This window comes from Halichoerus grypus, chromosome 4 (assembly GCF_964656455.1).
Source record: "Halichoerus grypus chromosome 4, mHalGry1.hap1.1, whole genome shotgun sequence".
Lineage (NCBI taxonomy): Eukaryota > Metazoa > Chordata > Mammalia > Carnivora > Phocidae > Halichoerus > Halichoerus grypus.
Window position 1 is genome coordinate 137,005,039 of NC_135715.1, and position 18,306 is coordinate 137,023,344.

At 45.6% G+C, this 18,306-nt stretch overlaps 1 protein-coding gene across 3 annotated transcripts in view; it reads right to left on the reverse strand.

Annotated features, from left to right (window-relative positions):
* Positions 1-18,306, reverse strand: part of WIPF1 (WAS/WASL interacting protein family member 1) — a 118,260-nt gene that overhangs the window by 91,546 nt on the left and 8,408 nt on the right. The window contains exon 1 of one of the 3 annotated variants that reach the window (XM_078071011.1): positions 10,821-11,081. The exons of the other annotated variants lie outside the window; for them this stretch is intronic. The gene's annotated coding sequence lies outside the window, so the exon portion shown is untranslated. Of the gene's footprint in view, positions 1-10,820; positions 11,082-18,306 lie in introns of those variants that run through there. 3 annotated transcript variants of the gene reach the window in all.

Sequence of the window (18,306 nt, forward strand, 5' to 3'; positions counted from 1 at the left end):
AAAAAAAAAAATAATTGGTTAAATGAACCACTAAAGGAGTAGTGAAAAATAAAATCTTAAAAAAAAAAAATTTGTTTTGAAAAATTCCCTTTAAAAAATCCTCCTCTATTTCCTTGAAGAGAAATTTCAAATAGAGTTCTCATACATCAAACATATGACAGAGGCAGTTTTTAATCATTTAAATTATTTATCCTTCATTGTTTAATGCTTTATACCATTCCTCCATGCATAATTTATTATACCATTTATGTTTATTAAAAATTGATCATGGGGACATGCTCTCTCTCCATTCTCTTAGGCTATAGATATTTCTCTGTCAGATCATTTGGGAATAGACAATATTTTTAAAAATTCACTTTAACAGTCTGTATGTCCCTTCCTTTTCTTAGGGTTCTTTTTCTTCCACAGAAGGACTACAGTTTACCTTAGTGTGTTAACTGATCATTTCCTTTTTTATATAACAATAAGGCTTATCTGAAGGTCCACTGAGGCTTTCATAAAAAAGGCTTTATTTTTCTAACTTGTAGAATGCAGATGTAAAAAGGAGGCATGAAAAAAAAAAAAGATTCTAGAGTTTTCCATGACAGAGATCACAGCCTGTGGAGCCATCTCTCTCTCTTTGCCTTTTTTTTTTTTTTTTTTGTCTTTTTTACTCCACAGATGACTCATTTTCCTTGCCCTTATTATGTCGTTAGTCACTTCTTAACATTCTTATACTGGCCTGGGTCTTTCTCTCTTCTACTTTTCCCAGTTTCTTCTCAAATCCCCTTGCCTTTGCACTTCTCAACCCTATAACCCAAATTGCTCTCTGCAAGCCCCCAACGCCAAATCCTGTAACTTCCCATCACCAGTGTCTCCCACCTACCACCCTCAAAGTAAAAGGTTCAAGAAGGTGCCATCCCTGGACACTCCTGCCTCAGACCAGGTCTGTGGGAGGCAGGGGAGAAATAAAAAGGAACAAAGCATGTCTGAGAGGTGTGGAAGTTGAGTAGAAATTAAGAAGCACCTAGGATAACATAATATATTAGTCTGAGAAAGGTTTGCAGTAGATTAGAACCCAAAGGAATCAAACTTGGTACATTCCAGTTGGTACTTCCTGCCCACCCCAATTGGATCCAACCCTGCCCCTCCTCCAGGGTTCCCTACTGGAGTGGAAGAAACCATCACCAGCTGCCCAAGCCAGAATCCTGAGGGTCACCCTTGCCTCTTTCCTTTCACTCACTCCAATAACCAATCCATCACCAAGATGTGGAGATTCTTCCTTCTAGCATCTCTGGAATTCATGCCCCGAGCTCTATCCCCTTGCCTACCCACCATTCTCGCTTGCCTGGCCCCAAAACGGTTTCCTGGGGGTCTCCAGCCCAGGTACCTCTATTCTCAGCCTGCTGTAGCTGTGATCTCTCTGAAAGACAGATATGCTTAAAATCCTCTTTCCATCATGACTGAGATCAAGTCTAACCATCTTAACATGGCTTACCAGGCTTTCAATATGTGATGAGGTTCCTGCTTAATTCCTGGGCCTTTTATTTTGTAAACCCTAGGTGTGACTCCTCCTCTCCCCTACCAAACACACCCACGCAGCTCTACTGTCCACACTGCTCTCTAGCCACACAGAACTTCTTTCAGTTCCACAGAAGAACCATGTTTGCTCCTGTCTCTTGGCCTGGGAGCATGCTGTTCTTTTGCCAACAACTCTCTTCACCCACCTCCAGGATGACTCCTCTATCCTTCGAGCCATGCTCCCAAGGCACCCAGCACTCCTCCCACCCCAGCACTCATGACTCTGCATGGTATTTTTCTGACGCTTGCTTTCCTCTGCTCCCCACAGACTATAAACTCCATAAGGGCAAGCACCATGCTTTGCTTGTTCACCACTACATACTCACTGCCTGGTGCATGACATGCACTTGATAAGTACCATTTGACTGAAGAATGACCGGTGTAGTCTGCTCCATGGTGGCCTCCAATGAAGCATGCTTCCTGGTATTCACACCTTGTACGGTCTCCTCTCCTTGAGCTGGGCTGTACCTGTGCCTTGTTTTAACAACAACAACAACAACAAAGCCATGGAAGTGACACCCTGCTAGTTCTGGGCCTCAGCCTTAAGAAGGCCTGGAAGCTTCTACTTCTGTGATCTTAACCACCCTATAAAAAGTTCAGCGACCCTGCTGAAGAGACCATGTGGAAAGAAGCCACCTGGAGAGTGAGTGAGAGGTCTTAATACTACATGGAGAAAAAGAGAAGCCCAGCCATCCCTGCTTTCCAGCTAAGCCCTGACCCAGCTAGCCTGCCATCTGAATGCAGCCCCCATCTGACCACAGCCAAGAGCAGCAGAAAAGCTGCCCAGCTGAGCTCAGCCCGTATCGCAGTCTTGTAAGCAATTAAATGGTTATTGTTTTAAGCCACTGTGTTTGGGGGTGGTTTATTACATAACAGCATGTAATTGTAATAAACTAAATACATAAGTAAAAGGGAATAAGGATTTATTTCACAAATACATTTCATGTGAAGACAAGTCAGTGTTTCTAACGGGCAGACCCAAGAAAACAGCAATAGAATTTAAAGGACATAGAGGAACTCATACCACCAGATCCATTTACAGCACATCACAATTTTCCTCTGACCTTTTCTTTGGTTTTAAGATATTTTCCAATGAAAAGACTTTCCTACTTTTTTTTTTTTTTTAAAGGATTCCTGGTCTGACATTAAAGTTAAGGAGTCCAACCAAGGATGCAATGTGAACATTACCACATGAATGGAAACTAGCCCATGGCCAACCCACCCTGCTGTTCCATTTCCTCTTACCAGCAGTGCAGATCCACAGCTGTGGATGAGTACAGGGGGGCTGCTGTGTTTAGGGGGGACTGGAATGTTGTGGGGGCTCCTGGCTTAGTTGGACTGGGCATCAAATGGTCAGTGTGAAGAATCACCCAAAGAACAGAATGGCCAATTTTGACTAGTAGGCTAATAGAATTAGTGGAAATAAACAGCTACTCACTCATGCCTAGCATCTAATCAATTACACACACACACACAAAATATTGATGCCCCATGGAGACAGCTGACGCACACTGTTACATAATCCAGGATATGGCTAGATTATTAAAAAAAAACAAAAAACCGTACATTTGCAGAATGAGGAAAAAGACTGATAAATGTATAACGGCTCAGTGGAATTTTGGATTGCTACTTCTAATAATTGTGGCTCTTTCAGAAAGAAAAAGGATTATTACATAAGAACTATGGCCTAAGCAGAGTATGTCTCTTGTAAAAATTAAAAAAAAAACAAAAAAAAAAACAAAAAAACAACCAGAATGCCAGGAATATTTCCTAACAGTTTATACTGCACTACTACTTTGAATTTTCTGAGTGATCTCTGGTATAAGACTGTCAATGTATTTTTTTGGGAATGTATCACATCTTTTAAAACTCTAATTAATAACTCTTACATGATGGAGTTTAAAGAAGGGGATTTGGAAAATCGGGCAGTTTGAATGTTGTATGTTTAGAAAGAGAAGGATCATTCAGTTCCAGTGTTTGCAGAACTCCACAGACACTAAGCGAGAGAAACAGAACCCGAAGCATAAACGTCAACGTCCTGTCAGCTGGTGAGATTGATCATGAACCCCTATCAAACACTGCTGAGAGGGAACAAAATCAAGAACTAAAAAATGGGAAATATTTCCCATTCTTTTTTTTTTTTTCTTCCCTAGCTAAGAGAGCTCTTCAAATAGATGCCGTTCCACGGCTCGCTGGGACCCAGCGCCCCCAGAGAACGGAAAATCTTGTTCTCTAACTTTTCCTCGTCCACGGAGTAACTTCTGGGGGAGGCACTGGACTGTGCTTTGATTGTGGGAGAGAGGACAGGCTACACAGGCAGTGAAAATGAGCCGAGCAACCCATTTTTACCTTCTAGGGAAGAGAAAACTCTGGCATACGAACAATAGGATTTTGCAACAGAAGGAACCTGGGAGATTATCTTGGTGAAGCCAATCATCTCAGATGCAAGGAAGTGAAGGGGCACTGTGCTTTGTAGAAAAGATGGGGGCTCCTCGGTCACTAGGCCGGGCCTGTTCCCATGATTTTCTTTAATAGGTATTTAGTAATTATTGGGTAGTAGGGTGAATGGTGAATGAGGAAGGCAGCCAAGGAACATCCAGAAAGTATACGTGATTCTGTTAGTGGTCCAGATGGGACTGGGATGCAGCAGAGCAAGACAGGGTGGAGAGGGTCCTGAGTCTCAGAGGTCAGGGGAGAGAAGGGAGAAGGAGGGAGACAATGCAGCTAGCCAGGACTGTGTTCCTGCAACTGACACGAGGCCTGGGATTGTTTGACCAAGTAACTCCGAATCACAATGAAGTTTATTAAATGCAACAAGCTCATGCAGAACGAAACCGTGCAGAATCCTACGAGCATCCTGTATCCCTGAAATGGGCAAAGCAGTGTGAGGCACCTTGGAAAGGTGCACGCTTGTTCAAACCATGTTCTGGGGGAGGTTCGCAGAGCCCCTCACAGAGCACCACGTGAGTTGGCACACTCCACCTCACCTAGAAAAGCCCTGCTTCTGTTTGGAAAAAAAAAAAAAATGAGTCCTATGCTTAAAAAACACAAACTGAAAACTACTGGTGCAGCACAAAGACGCTTGGATAGGACCCTGCAGACACGAGTCGGAGCTGCAGTCCCACGGCTAACTAGCTGTGTGTCCTCAGACAAGGCCGTTCGTCTCCTTGAGCCTCTGTTTCAGTATCTGGAAGACGAAGATAATACCCATCTTACATGGCCATTTTGAGGATTTAATGAGATAAATTATGTGAAAATACTTTGAAATTATTTCACAGACACAGGTTTTAGGAAACATAAAAGGTAAATTTAAAAAAAAAAAAGGAATTTCTCCCTAAGTCAACAGGTACTTTTAATGGAGGCCATTTTCTTTCTTTCTTTCTTTCTTTCTTTCTTTCTTTCTTTCTTTCTTTCTTTCTTTTTCTTTCTTCCTTCCTTTCTTTTTAAAGATTTTATTTATTTATTTGACAGAGAGAGACACAGCGAGAGAGGGAACACAAGCAGGGGGAGTGGGAGAGGGAGAAGCAGGCTTCCCGCCGAGCAGGGAGCCTGATGTAGGACTCGATCCCAGGACCCTGGGATCATGACCTGAGCCGAAGGCAGACGCTTAACGACTGAGCCACCCAGGCGCCCCAATGGAGGCCATTTTCTGTTTCCTATGTTTGTACTGACAGAATCCAGGGCTGTCTCAGGAAGAAAAGCATTATTTAAAGAAGATTCTTAGTATGTGGCACGATTTCACTGATACTCCAAAAGTAGGCTAGATAAGGGGATCCTGCTGGCACTCCAAAAATCTACCTCTAGGGTTTGGCAACTAATGCTGGTAGAAGAGCAGCTAAACTGACAGAGAAAGGATGAAAAACCTCGTCTTCCACATTCATGGCTTTAAAGTGAGGATGGAGACCATTGCTTGGATCAGGGAGGCTGAGACAGGATCAGAGGCTCGGAACTGGAAGGGACTTCCAGATGATCAACCTCTATTTACAAACGTGAAAACTGGGAACATTAGCAGTTATGGGACTCAACCTGACATCCAGCACTTTTCCACTGCTGGAAGTCTGACTAATGGCAGACTCCTGAAACCTAATCTCTCATTGATAGTATGTCTGTGTGCAGTTAGCTCAACCTCCCCAAAATCCACTTGGACAGGCTTCAGAAGGCATTCCAAGTGGTGGCATCCCTGCCATGGCCCGGGGGTAGGGTGAACCACATCCTGGTCTGCCCAGGACAGTCCCCATTGATGCCTGTTGTCCCGGCATCATTATTAATAGTGCTCCCTTGCCTCTCACAAGTGTCTGGATTTGATGGAAAATTATAAAGCACTCTTTGTGCTTTTCTGGGAGGAAGAGGGAGACCCAGGCTAGAACTGCTCCCTGAGAGCTTCGTGTGGTGCTTTACAACCAAGAGAGATGTGATAAATGTCTTCAAATATTATGGGTCTGTCCTATGTTAATAAAATTAGGTCATTCTGTGGCTACAGGGATTAGAACATGAACCACCATGTGGAGGCCACAAGGGCAGAATTCTTCTTCAGTATAAAGACATATACTCTAGGGCGCCTGGGTGGCTCAGTCGTTAGGCGTCTGCCTTCGGCTCAGGTCATGATCCCAGGGTCCTGGGATCGAGCCCCACATCGGGCTCCCTGCTCAGCAGGGAGTCTGCTTCTCCCTCTCCCTCTGACCCTCCGCCTCCCCCACACTCGTGTTCTTGCTTGCTCTGCTCTCTTTCTCTCTCAAATAAACAAATAAATAATCTTAAAAAAAGAAGAAGAAGTATACTCTAAACAGTGTCCAGAGTCAGACTGCCTGAGTTCAGATCCTGGCTCTGCGATGTTAGGGCTGTCTAACCTTTTGTGCTTTTGTTTCTTCATTGGTAAAGTAAGAATAATAAAAAGAGAGCCAGGTACCTAGTAAATGCTGCATAAACATTTGCTCCTACTATTATTACTGACTGTTACTTGGCAGGTAGTGGATGTTCCCAGAGTGGAGGTTTTCACATCTGGACAGGTTGCAGGGGAGTGAGGTTTGGCACCCCAACTGCCCTGGAGGGGTGGGTTCAACCCTCCCAGTCAGGGGGAGCCTGGTGTCTGGGTGGGGGTGGGGGTGACACGAATGGTCTTCTTCATCTTCGCGGCAGGGCCGGGAGCTGTATCGCCCTGGCTGGTGCACAGCACCCAACCTGGCCCCGAGGTGATTCTGTACCGACCGGTGGCAGGAACAGGCCCGCCCTCAGTGACTCGTCTCCCGGACTGGTGGTTCAGACTATTAGCATCTAGCCAACAGGAGGCAGGTCAGTTGAACTTTCTTTGACCAGCACTGAAGAAAATCTAGCACACAGTCCTACAGAGATGGGGCTGCAACATTCTCGATTATGGTTCTACAGAGTTGAGTTACTTTAAATCAGGCAGGGAAACCATGGGGGGAAATCTATGCATGGAATTGCAACCATACTCATAGCCAAGCAGAGCTAATCGGAGTGTCCTGAAATAGAGCAAGCAGACATGCGGGGTTCTGATAAGTGTTTCTATCTTCGTGTCATGTTTGATGTCTAGCCCTCCACGCCGGCAACCCTCCGTGAGGCCAACCAGTCGTAAACACGCTCTCTAAGGGAATGAGAGGGCTGCTTTAACCAGAAGGCTCTGCACCGGAGACCCAGCGACAAAACAAAAAGAAAATGGGGTCCCTGCTAAGAGTCTTTTGGCATTCCTCAGCCTACTGTCTTGACTCTGAGAGATTTTTCCGGCAAGTGTGTGGAAGGGATACCTCGGATCTTTATAAAAACACTGACACAACAGCTTTAACAAGGGTGGGTGTTTACATTCATAGATCCCTAATCAGTCAGACCTCATTCCTAGGAAGAGTATCTCTGCTTTACAAATTAATTTTTAAATGTTCATGTCAGTTGGGGGTTAGGTGGTAGAGAAGTTAGGGACAGACTGAAAGGGAAACAAAAAGCATTTCTCTATAAACATATCCTTTCAATAATCTCCTTCCCCAAGAATTAAGGTCAGGAGTGAAAAGCAGGAGGGAGGAAACAGGGGCCACAGATGAGGCTTTGTGAGTAAGGTCATGCTCCAGGAAAAGTCACTTTCCTGACCTGAATTTAGGAGTCAATGCCCCAGGGCCTCCAGTTTACAAGAGTTACTACTCAACTGCTACCAAAACCCCCAGGAGTTCAGAAGAGGAACTTTAGTTAGTAAAGGGTTCGCTTAGGCAGAGAAGGAACTAATAAAACATTCTCCCCTTCAAAGCACTTGGCTAATGTTTCCCAATTCAACTTTACAAAGAAGCTTGAAGGCAGCCATTAATAGTCCTCATTTTAACAGACCAGAGAGAAAGATTACAATAAATGTGGGAACAAAATTCAGGAATTCGTGCTCCTCCCCAGGCCCCAGCCTTAAAGCTTCCCGGGGAGAAAGACAGAGTGGCCTTTGGCCTCCGAGGAGAAGCCATGAGCTCAGCACTCATTTTGTTTCTATCAGGATTTTATCGGTGAAATTCCCCAAGCCCCCTGGCACAGCCCTGAGATTGCAGGGGAAGGCAGACTGCACGGACCGCTGCAGATAGGAAAGCGCACGGTGGTATGAAAACAGGGGCAGGTTTTTTTCTTTTTTCCACTTTCCACCGCCAAGCTCCTCTGTTTCGGTTGAGCTCAGCAGCACAAGTGCCTTGGATAATCTAGAAATTGCTTCCATATGTGGGCACAGGAAAGAATGTACTCACTGGCTGCCTGAGAAGGAAGCTCTGGGCAGCCTCTCTTTCCTGCCAGAAAATGTTTCTCAGGCTGAAGAGAGTCACAGGGTGTTTGAGCTGAAGGAGGTCAGAGGGAGCATCTCCAACCTCCCCCAAGTTATGGAAGAGGAAACCAAGACCCAAGGTCATAGAGACAAAGATGGAAATGAAACCAGAACCTGGGGCTCCCTGCCTACCCTTTTATTCTGAATGCTCTTTTGCATCTGGACTTGGCCTTATCCATGAGTGTTCTTTACCTTAAAATAGGTGTAAAGAGCAATGTATTAAAAACACAGAGTCTGCTAGGTGGGCCCACCATCCTGTGAAGCCCCTTACACATCCAAGGTCCCAATGCCCATGTCCATGCCCCAGAGGCAAAGAGCTACCTGCTCTTTATGGCAGAATCCCAGGGGATCTTTTGAAGAGTGCAAATTATCCTCAGTTCCCAGTCATTCCTAGCTGTTTTCTCTGGGGTTGGGCCATGTGAAACTTGAACTCATGTATAAAACTGACAACAATCGGGGGCGTCTGGGTGGCTCAGTGGGTTCAGGGTCTGACTCTTGATTTCGGCTCAGGTCATGATCTCAGAGTCATGGGATCGAGCCCGGTGTCAGGCTCCGTGCTCAGTGTGGAATCTGCTTGTCCCTCTCCCTCTGCTCCTTCCCCTGCTCGTGCTCTCTCTCCCTCTCAAATAAATAAATAAAATCTTTAAAAAAATAAATAAAATTGACAGCACTCATCTTGAGATGATATTTAGTGTATTTGTTCACTTTTAGGAGGGAAGCCAATCTATTGGAATATCTTTTGTCAAATCACATTAACGTCTTTGCCTCTCCTCTCTTCAAATTCCCTCTTCCCTGCCTACTCCCCCTCTCCTCCCACAGCTGCTTGAAAGAAGGACCTGTAGCTGATTTCGGTGGTTAGTAGGGATCCAGACCGCCAGGCTCAGGTACTGGGCTGACGCTTATAGGAAAGCCAGCTCAGGGACCCGCACCAGCAGCGTTTCCATGGCCCCAGACCACTTGTCAGCCCAGTGCTCCATCGGTGCTGGGGGATCCAGAACTGAGAACGCAGACTGGTCCCCAAGCCCCCTCCTCTCCACAGAGACTTGGGTGACTTAGGCCTAAGTCACATCGTCTTGAACTGCCTGAGCCGAGTGGGTAAACCAAGTGCAGGTGCAGATTCACGGCAGTGGGGGAAACTCCGAATGTTCTCTCTTGTGCTCCCTGATAAGCCAGGGTCCACTTGCCTCACACCACCTGGACCTCCTTCCAAGCAAAGGGCCAGAGCAACTTGCCCTGAGGCCTGCCTCAAAGTCAAACCAAACAAACCTCAACTGTTTAAAGGCATGCTGTGTGGAGGACCTAAAACTCCGATGGGCTTTAGCAGTTCCTCTATATAACCCAAACTTTCCTGGGCCTTTCTTCTCTTTCCTGTCCCACTTACGTGACATTATGAATCAAGCATGCTAAAGTGCCTTTCAAATAATGCTTTTTTAATACCACCATGTATAATTAGGATTCTTACTAGTCTAGTTGCAAGTACTAACTACATAACATGGCCTTTCAATAAACATTTCTTGACTACTAAATATAAATGAGACACAGAACTTAGGGGTGTCACACTGAACGCAGTCCTGTACCATGGTTGCCTCATTTAGGGAATGCAGAATGAAGGGGACTCAAGCTCCCCGTGTCCCATTTCACTACAAACCGTTGTGGATGGAAATCCTTCCGTGCTCACTCAACCATGAGTATCCTTTCGTGGTGAGCAGAGTCTGTCTTCTCTGTGCCAGGACACATCACGAGCACGCAAGTGTTTCCGCATGAACAGGACATAACTCAGCCTCCCGCTCCCTCCCTCAGCCACGGCCTCCTCTCCCTTCCTTGATCCTCCAGCGCCATCACCCCTCCACCAGCTTCTAGTCATTAGAAGAGTGAGGAGAACCTCTTCTGGGACCATGAAGCCTGGGTACGGGATCTCCTTCTGCAGAATCTGCCAGAGCTATAGTGAGACTACATGTCTGACACGTTTCTGTTCCAATCAGTCTTTTTCAAACAGCAAGTTGTTGCCTATTCTCTGACCGTCAAGTCAATTTAGTGGGTCGAACCAGCTTTTTATTTATTTTTTTAAAAAGATTTTATTTATTTGACAGAGAGAGAGACACAGCGAGAGAGGGAACACAAGCAGGGGGGGTGGGAGATGGAGAAGCAGGCCTCCTGAGGAGCAGGGAGCCCAACGTGGGGGCTCAATCCCAGGACCCTGGGATCATGACCCAAGCCGAAGGCGGATGCTTAACGACTGAGCCGCCCAGGCGCCCCCGGAACCAGCTTTTTAAAAGATATATAGATATAATGTACTGCATTTGGTAAGAGTGGGAGTTGTTTTATAAAACTTCTCTTTCTCTTACCTATCTAACCATCCATCCATCCTAGATCGCAATAAAAAATATATTTCTTACTGTGAGTCATGGTCAAGAAAGGTTCCAAACACTGGTTTAGACAACGCTTCTTTATGTGGTGTACTCACTGTTCACAGGGAGATTCCTTTTCAAATACTGCCAGATACCGTGTCCCCTTCTCATCTGTGATTCAAGGAGAGGAACAGGGCCACCCTCTGAGCATGCTGCTTCCTGCTGTTTTTTAAACTCAACACCATTTGTTGCTTCTTCAATTTTCTCTCTTAAAAATACTCTGAGTCTGGGAAGCAGGGACCTCCCATGCTCGGTCTTCCCAGCCCCCAGAATCTATACAGGCCAAGCTTCCTTGCCTGTGGTTTCTCTATTAGAACCGAGCGTATTTGCACAGTTCTTCTGCTTTGGGCCCTTCTGATATACCTTGTGGGGGACAAAAGGAGGAACTCCCTGGGCTGACTCATGCAATGGGACTAGTTACAGTACACTCCGTCCCCTAGTTCCTCCAAGCAAGCAGGCCATTACTGGTCTCAGTATCAGTGTATCGGCCTACACTGGAGCTGGGATAGTAAGCTCAGGAGAAAGTGGCCTGTTGTGCATCGGGCCTGGCGCTTGCCCACAGCAGCCCTCTCCATACTCCTTGACCACTCAGAGGGAGACCTGGAAGCTACTTTCTGCGACAGCTAGGCTTATGGAGGGGGAGGAGCAGCAACAGGGCAGGAGTGGCCCAAGGGATCTGGCGTCACAGGAGGCTGGCCAACTCTGGCAAAGCACAGAAGCAGGACACGTCACCAAAACTGTCACTCTAATCAAGCGCAAGGTAGGGAGACCCCAGGCATGGAAGTCAGAAATGTCTAACTTTGAATCCTATCTCTGCCTCCGGTTGCTTGCTCAATTCTAGCCAGGTCATACCAGATAAGCAAAAAGATCCTGATGCCCTCTGACCAAGAACAATGACCTACAGATTTGAGGCTGGAAAGGCCCAATGGGGCTGGTGAGCGGTGTACCTCCCTGAAAACCTTCCAGATCAGATCTAGCTTAAGAATGAACTTGGTTTTGTTTTACCTTCTGTTCCCAGGACAGCTTTTTCTTTATTTTATCTTTTCCTGGGCTTGAAAAGATGGCCAGATAAATTGCCAGAGAAATCCACAAAGGGGCTGACAGAGCTGCAACGCTTGAAGGGAGGGAAGGACTAAATTGCCCCTCGCCCCTTGGCGGTCCACCAAGAGGGTGCTTCGGGGGACTACTGGTCAAGGTCTCTGCAGGGGTTATAGTGAATGCTCCTCAAAGCTTCTTTTCCGCCCTTAGTTTTAATCCCACCCCCCTCCCCACCAAGTGCTCTTGCTGGGGTGGCATCGCACAAGACCAGGGCTGAAATCAGCCCCAGACAAAGTTATCTTACAGCCCCCTCTGGGCCCATTTTGAGGCAGTAGAGCCCAGAAGCGTGGAACACAGCTCTGGATGCCCTCCCAGTCTTAGATTTCTGTCTCTTCTTGAGGCAGAACTGACTTCCTCTCCATTCTTGCCTGCAGAAATTCCTAGGCCATGGTTCTGCAGGTACAAAGGTGACCTGCAGCTGTCCTTGTCAGCAAAAACGTCTGTTGGGCCCCGGTGATTCTGACCCCAGATGCCAGCAGTCCTGCCAGGTTGCTGGTGATGCAGAGGTCCCCAGGGAGGCCTCCACAGGCTGCTGGAGCCTCTACCAGGAAGGGCTTAAAATTCTCCATCCTGGCAATCTAGCAAGAAACCTGCAGCCTGCAGGGTTGACCGAGGGCTGGCTGCCTGGCAGTTACTCTCAGGAGCAGGGTTTTGAGATACATTTTTCTTTATGGTAGAGAAGTGACCACTTCCCCCTCACTGAACTCAGCTATAAATTGAGCCAGCTTAATTTCTTCACCTTCAAAACAACAGACTTAGAGCGAGGGTGCTGGGGACAGATCACTGCTCTCTGGCCAGGACCATCTAGAAGGTAGAGGCTTGGCCCCGCCAACTCCCCAGGAGTAGCTGCATCTGACCACTGCCTTGCCTTTTCCTCACATGGGCTTACCGCGGTCTGTACCCGAGGGAGGTTTCCAGCTGAGCTCCTCACATCTTTAGGGCAATGCTGGCCTCAGTCTTGCCCAGTAAAGAAACAGACCATTCTATGCTTCACCTGCCGTTTAATAAGAAAATCATTTATGGACTACTTTATGCAATCTTGGGCAGGGAAGGGAGCTGGACTGGAACTCAGCCAGCCGGGGTTCTTGTGTCAACTCTGCTACCAGCTAGATTGGCCTTGGGAAAGTCACTTAACTTCTCTGGGGTTCTGTTTCCTCACCTGTGAAACGGGAGGATGGGCAAAATAATCTTCCTCTTCACTCTGCTTCCCAGCTCCGTCATTCTAAGATTCTACTAGAGGTTCTATGTTTCATAGTTGAGTATTATACTCCTTACCCACCTGCTAAATATAACTTGTGTTATTCATTTACTCTTGAGAATATCATGTGACACTAGTCAATGACACCAGTCTCAGGCAGCACTTGTGACCCTCTAGGAAGATTTTCTTCCTCATCAGAGACACTAAAACCTTAGAGGGTCACTTAGAACGTAGTCTGTGGTGGGTGTTGGGTGTTAAAAGTGGATGATTCAGAGCAAAGCTCATGCTGGACCCAAAACACCACCAAAGAGCAGGCTGGTCTTCACTGTCTCAGGCTGTCCTTTCCCAGTGGGTTGGTGACCCTAACCCAGGCGCATCAGGAAAAACAGAGGAACAGAAAGCCCGGGTTATTTCCACAGAACACTGTGCTAGTGACTAGTCATCTGCTTGAAAAAAGCTGGGGCCACTTAGGTCCTTTCCAGTTTTATGCCCCTCACTGAGGAGCCGGCAGGGAGGTGGGGGGCATCATGGTTCAGGGCGAGCTCTGAAACCACACGGCTTGGGCTGAATCTCAACTCTGCCAAGTTAACCATGTGAACTTGGACAAGTTTATTAACCTCAAATTCTTCATCTACAAAATGAAGATAATAGTGCCTGCCTCATAGGATCATTCTATGGATTCAGGGAGTTAATTTAGAGCATTTAGAACATTACCTGGTACACAGTAAGCAGTATCTATGTTAGATGCTATTAGGATTATTATTTGTCCAAAAATGACTACTGGAAATCTGGAGGAATAATTCATTCTTGACTTCTGTGAGTAAGCGTTAGAAGAGCGGGCATCCTCTTATTTCTGTCTCCTAATGAGTTCTTTCTAAGGGCAGACCACAGTGTAGGCCGGCTCAACAAGCTTCCCTGCACTTCCAGCCCCCTGCACAGCAACCTCATGAGCACAGGGGCTTCCTGGGAGCAGGGGAGGTTAAGGATCTCACTCCCTTCACTGCCTGCCTCCCTATCCCCCTCCTGGGGCTTCTCCCTGCAGCTCTGAACCACCAGATTCTTTTTCCTCTGTCACTGCTGACTTCTGCACTCTCTCCAACCCCAGAAACCTCCTCCCTTTTCCTCTCCCCCTCCATGGTGCTGGGGCCAGAGCTGAAGGGGAGCCCAGGGGAAAGTTCTACCAGGGATTCATCCTTTCTTGGGCATCTGGGTTGGAACTCAAAAGCATTTTTTCCTTGTCACAACCTTATCTAATGGTGGTTGGGCTCCTTTGGGCACCAATCCTAAGGTTCTGTTTCCCAGGTAGACAAGTTTGTGTAACCTTTCTGTAAAGCAGAAAGTCCACAGGGATACCATTTACCAGCCTGTTGGCCCAGGATCTCTTCATTGCATAACTGGAGGTCCTGTAATGTTAGCACCAATCTCAAGAAGCAAAAGCAGTGCACAGTTTCTTGGAAGACATCCAAGAGGGTCTGCCTCTGAGCCAAAATAGCAACATGTTGTTCCTCAGACCACGAGTAAGAAATACAAACAAGAAACTCAACCAGCAGTGGTCACAGCCACCGACCAATGATCATGGCAGAACTCTGGAGGTGAAGCCCCACGTGGGTATTTTTATCCGTTCCCAGGAATCATCACTATCACAGTGAACACCCTCCAAAGCATGCACTTATAGACACCCTCGTATGGTGTTTTGTCTAAGACCGCACAAAAAGCACGTTAGTAGGCAACAGCCTCTGCCTTCCAAAAATCCGTGAAGGCTGATGCATAGAAAACTCCAGCAATGGACTTTCCCAGTAAAGTTTGGAATTGGTGCTCCTGGTTACAGCTGAAGTACTCCTTAAAAAGAGTAAGCAAATGATGTATGTGCACGTTTGTGTGTGTGTGTGTGTGTGTGTGTGTGTGTGCATGCATTCGTGTGTAGTAGATGGCGAGGACAGGTGGTTTCAGGGTTATGACCGTGTGTGTACTAATAGAGAATAAGCGTCAATATAATGGGTGTGTGTATGCATCTAGGGAGGTAGTGTGATTTTCAGTGAATATAAATAAGACAAGATCTGCTAGGCATACCTGGACAGCATCCAGCTAAATCCCATCTCCACAAATAACAGTACAAACAAAACCTCAGGGGAATAGCGAATGCTCTTTCTTCAGCAAGCATCCAATGAGATTCAAGGACAAAGAACTCAGTGAGTTTGCTGAAGTAGAATTTGATTTTATATACTACACACACACACACGTATGCTATTTTAGCTAAATGAGAGATGTGACAGACATACACTTCTCTCATTTATTTATCAAATACTTAGTCAAAAACAGGCAAGGTGACATTTCAGAGTCATCAGATCTCTGACTGATGGGTTAAAATGTTAACAACTGCACTATTTAGACAGTGCCCGATTTGGAGACACCATGTGCCCCATCCCAGGCATCGCAAACATCCTCCTAGCCGCAAGCTCCCCATTCCTGCAGATTTCTCCACTCTCCTTCCACACAGTGTTTTATTGTTGTCAAGGTCACATGACTACTGGCAGCAAAGCCGGAACTGGAATACATGTGTGGCGCTCCTACCCTTCTGCTCTCTCCACTTTTCCACTCTACTTTTCGCAGAGGATCCAGTGCAAAAGGCATTAAATAAAGGAGCTGGTTGATATCAGGATTTAACCTGAAAGCAACTTAATTTTCAAGAGTCCACACTGTCTCTGAGGATGGATGGCATCTAAATGCAGGGGCAGCACGAAAGGGAAGGTAGAGCAGAGGGGCCATGTGCCCCTATGCTGATACTGAGAGGCTCCAGTAAGACTCCAGCCTCTCAGTATCAGCGTAGGGTGGCCCCAAGAAGATGGGAACGTTTGCAAATCCCAGTGCTGAAGCTATGGTATAAAGCAAGAGAAAAAAAAGCTGCCAATTCCCCGGGGGGACTATTCTCCCTCAGTATTCACCACTCACTGGCTAAAAACAAATGCAGCTGCCTACCAAGGTCAGCCCTACAGAAGGCCAACCAGGCACTAAGAACCCAACCCCACCTTAGGATTCTGGCTCTTTGGGGCCAGTGGGCTTCTGGCCTTGAGAATGACTCGGATTTTTAAGTGATGGAGAGTTCAGGGTCCCTCAGGGCTGGGCCACACATGGAGACTCGGCATCTAGAGACTTCCCTGTTCTTATCAGACCTCCTGAGTCTCCAGTAAGACTGACCTCGAGAGCCAGATGAACTGGGCTGTGTTCTGTGAACCTGCTCAACTCCTGTGGGCCTCCGGAGCTCTGCACAAGGACACACCACCCCGAGGAACTACTCTGGCTACGTCAGATCAGGACTCCAGCCTCAGTGTCTCTTGGGAACTCATGTCCTCTGCCCAATTTAGCTCCCTCTAGTCAGACATGTCCGTTCGCCTCTCTGGTCCACGGCGTTTTCCCAGCATGAGGCCCTTGGCTTGTTGCAGCTGAGTGGCAGTTTGGAAGAACATACAAACTTATCTTTCAGGAGACTCTGATCTGGACAATTCAGCCTCATTCGGGAGACTCCGTCCTTTGAAGGTATGACTCTGATGTGCTCTTTTTTAAAACAGGACATCCCTTTCTGAAGCATCTGAGTTTTTAAAACACAAACATTAAAAACAGAGTAAAACTTAATTAAGGCAGCTATTAAGGACTCACAGGATTTCTTCAGTTTCACTTCCAACTTCTGCTGCCCAGACACAATCTTTTTGCCATCTGTGTCAGGTTAGCTACAAAGCACTGTTATTATTCTGGACTACACAATGTTGGCCCGACCTACCCGAATACAAGAAATTCTGCTGATTGATTTAGTTATTCTGTTCATATAAACGAATCCAGTTGTACAGATGTTTCTGATTAACCAATGTACTGCTGGAGTTATATACAAATAATTTTATAATGAACTCAGCAACTATAAGAACAGGAGAAGTGGAATCTAGTCCTACCTCCCAGAAAAACAAGCAGGAGCAACAGGGAAGGGGCTTTCAACAACGCTCCAGGTTTAAATTCCTATCTGCTGTGATTCACTTTTTCCTCTTGATGTAATCCAGTAGAACTTATAACTAACGCTCTCAAAGAACCTTTGTCTTCAGACTTCTGGACTCCAGAGGGAAACCCAGTTAGCTGTGCAAGCTTAAAGGTCCTTTAAAATTTCACATCTTTGTATTTTATAAATTTGTTTTTATTAAAACATTTATATTTCCTGAGACAATTTCTTAAATAATATACTTTTAGAAGGAGAAAATTGGGACTGAGAAGTCTATATTTACTTTATTATAAAGAGAAATCAAGTGTTTTGTTTCATTTCAATACACAACGATTAAGTTCAGCGAGCTTAGGCTCAAGTTTTTCTCCTCCAGCTCTAGAAGACAAATCATATGCACTTTGGAAAATGAAGGAAAAGACAAGACATGAATAATTCAAATGAATGTGTCTTTTTTTTTTTTTTAAAGATAGTGACAAGTGCTCCCTAATGAAATCATTTGAAACAAAACAGGAAAAAGAGATTAGAAAGTTATATTTCTAAAATAAATTATGCTGGCAAGGATATGGGGAAACAGATATTTTCAAATAGTGTTAATGAAACTGTGAATTATTACAACTTTTGGAAAGTAATACCACTTTGGGGACTCTGACAGACAAAAATAAAAGCTTCTGTATGTTAGCATGTTCAAATTAATGCACACGGATGTTCAGAGAAAAACTGTTGCTGTAGCACAAAACTTGAAACAATCTGAACGTGTAAATTATGGAATATTAAGCAGCCATGATATAAATGAGTTTATTATTTTTTACTTTTTTAAATTTAAAAAATTTTTTAAATGAGTTTTTTAATTTGGAGAGAATGTCTATGATGTTTTGTTATGTTGAAAAAATCTGTGGATCTTGAAAAGATATCTGCACCCCCATGTTCACCGCAGCATTATTCACAATTGCCAAGCTCTGGAAACAAGCTAAGTGTCCACTGGTAGGTGAGTGGATAATGATGGGGTATATATACACAATGGAGTATTTATTATTCAGCCAAGAGAAAGAAGGACATCCTACCATTTGTGACAAGATGGACGGACCTTAAGGGTATTAATGCTAAGTGAAATAATTAAGACCGAGAAAGACAAATGCCGTTATGATCTTGCTTATATGTGGAATCTAAAAAAGCCAAACTTGTAGAAACAGAGAGTAGAGTGGTGGTTACCAGGAGCTGGGGGTGGGGGTAATGGGGAAATGTTGGCTAAAGGGTACAAACTTGG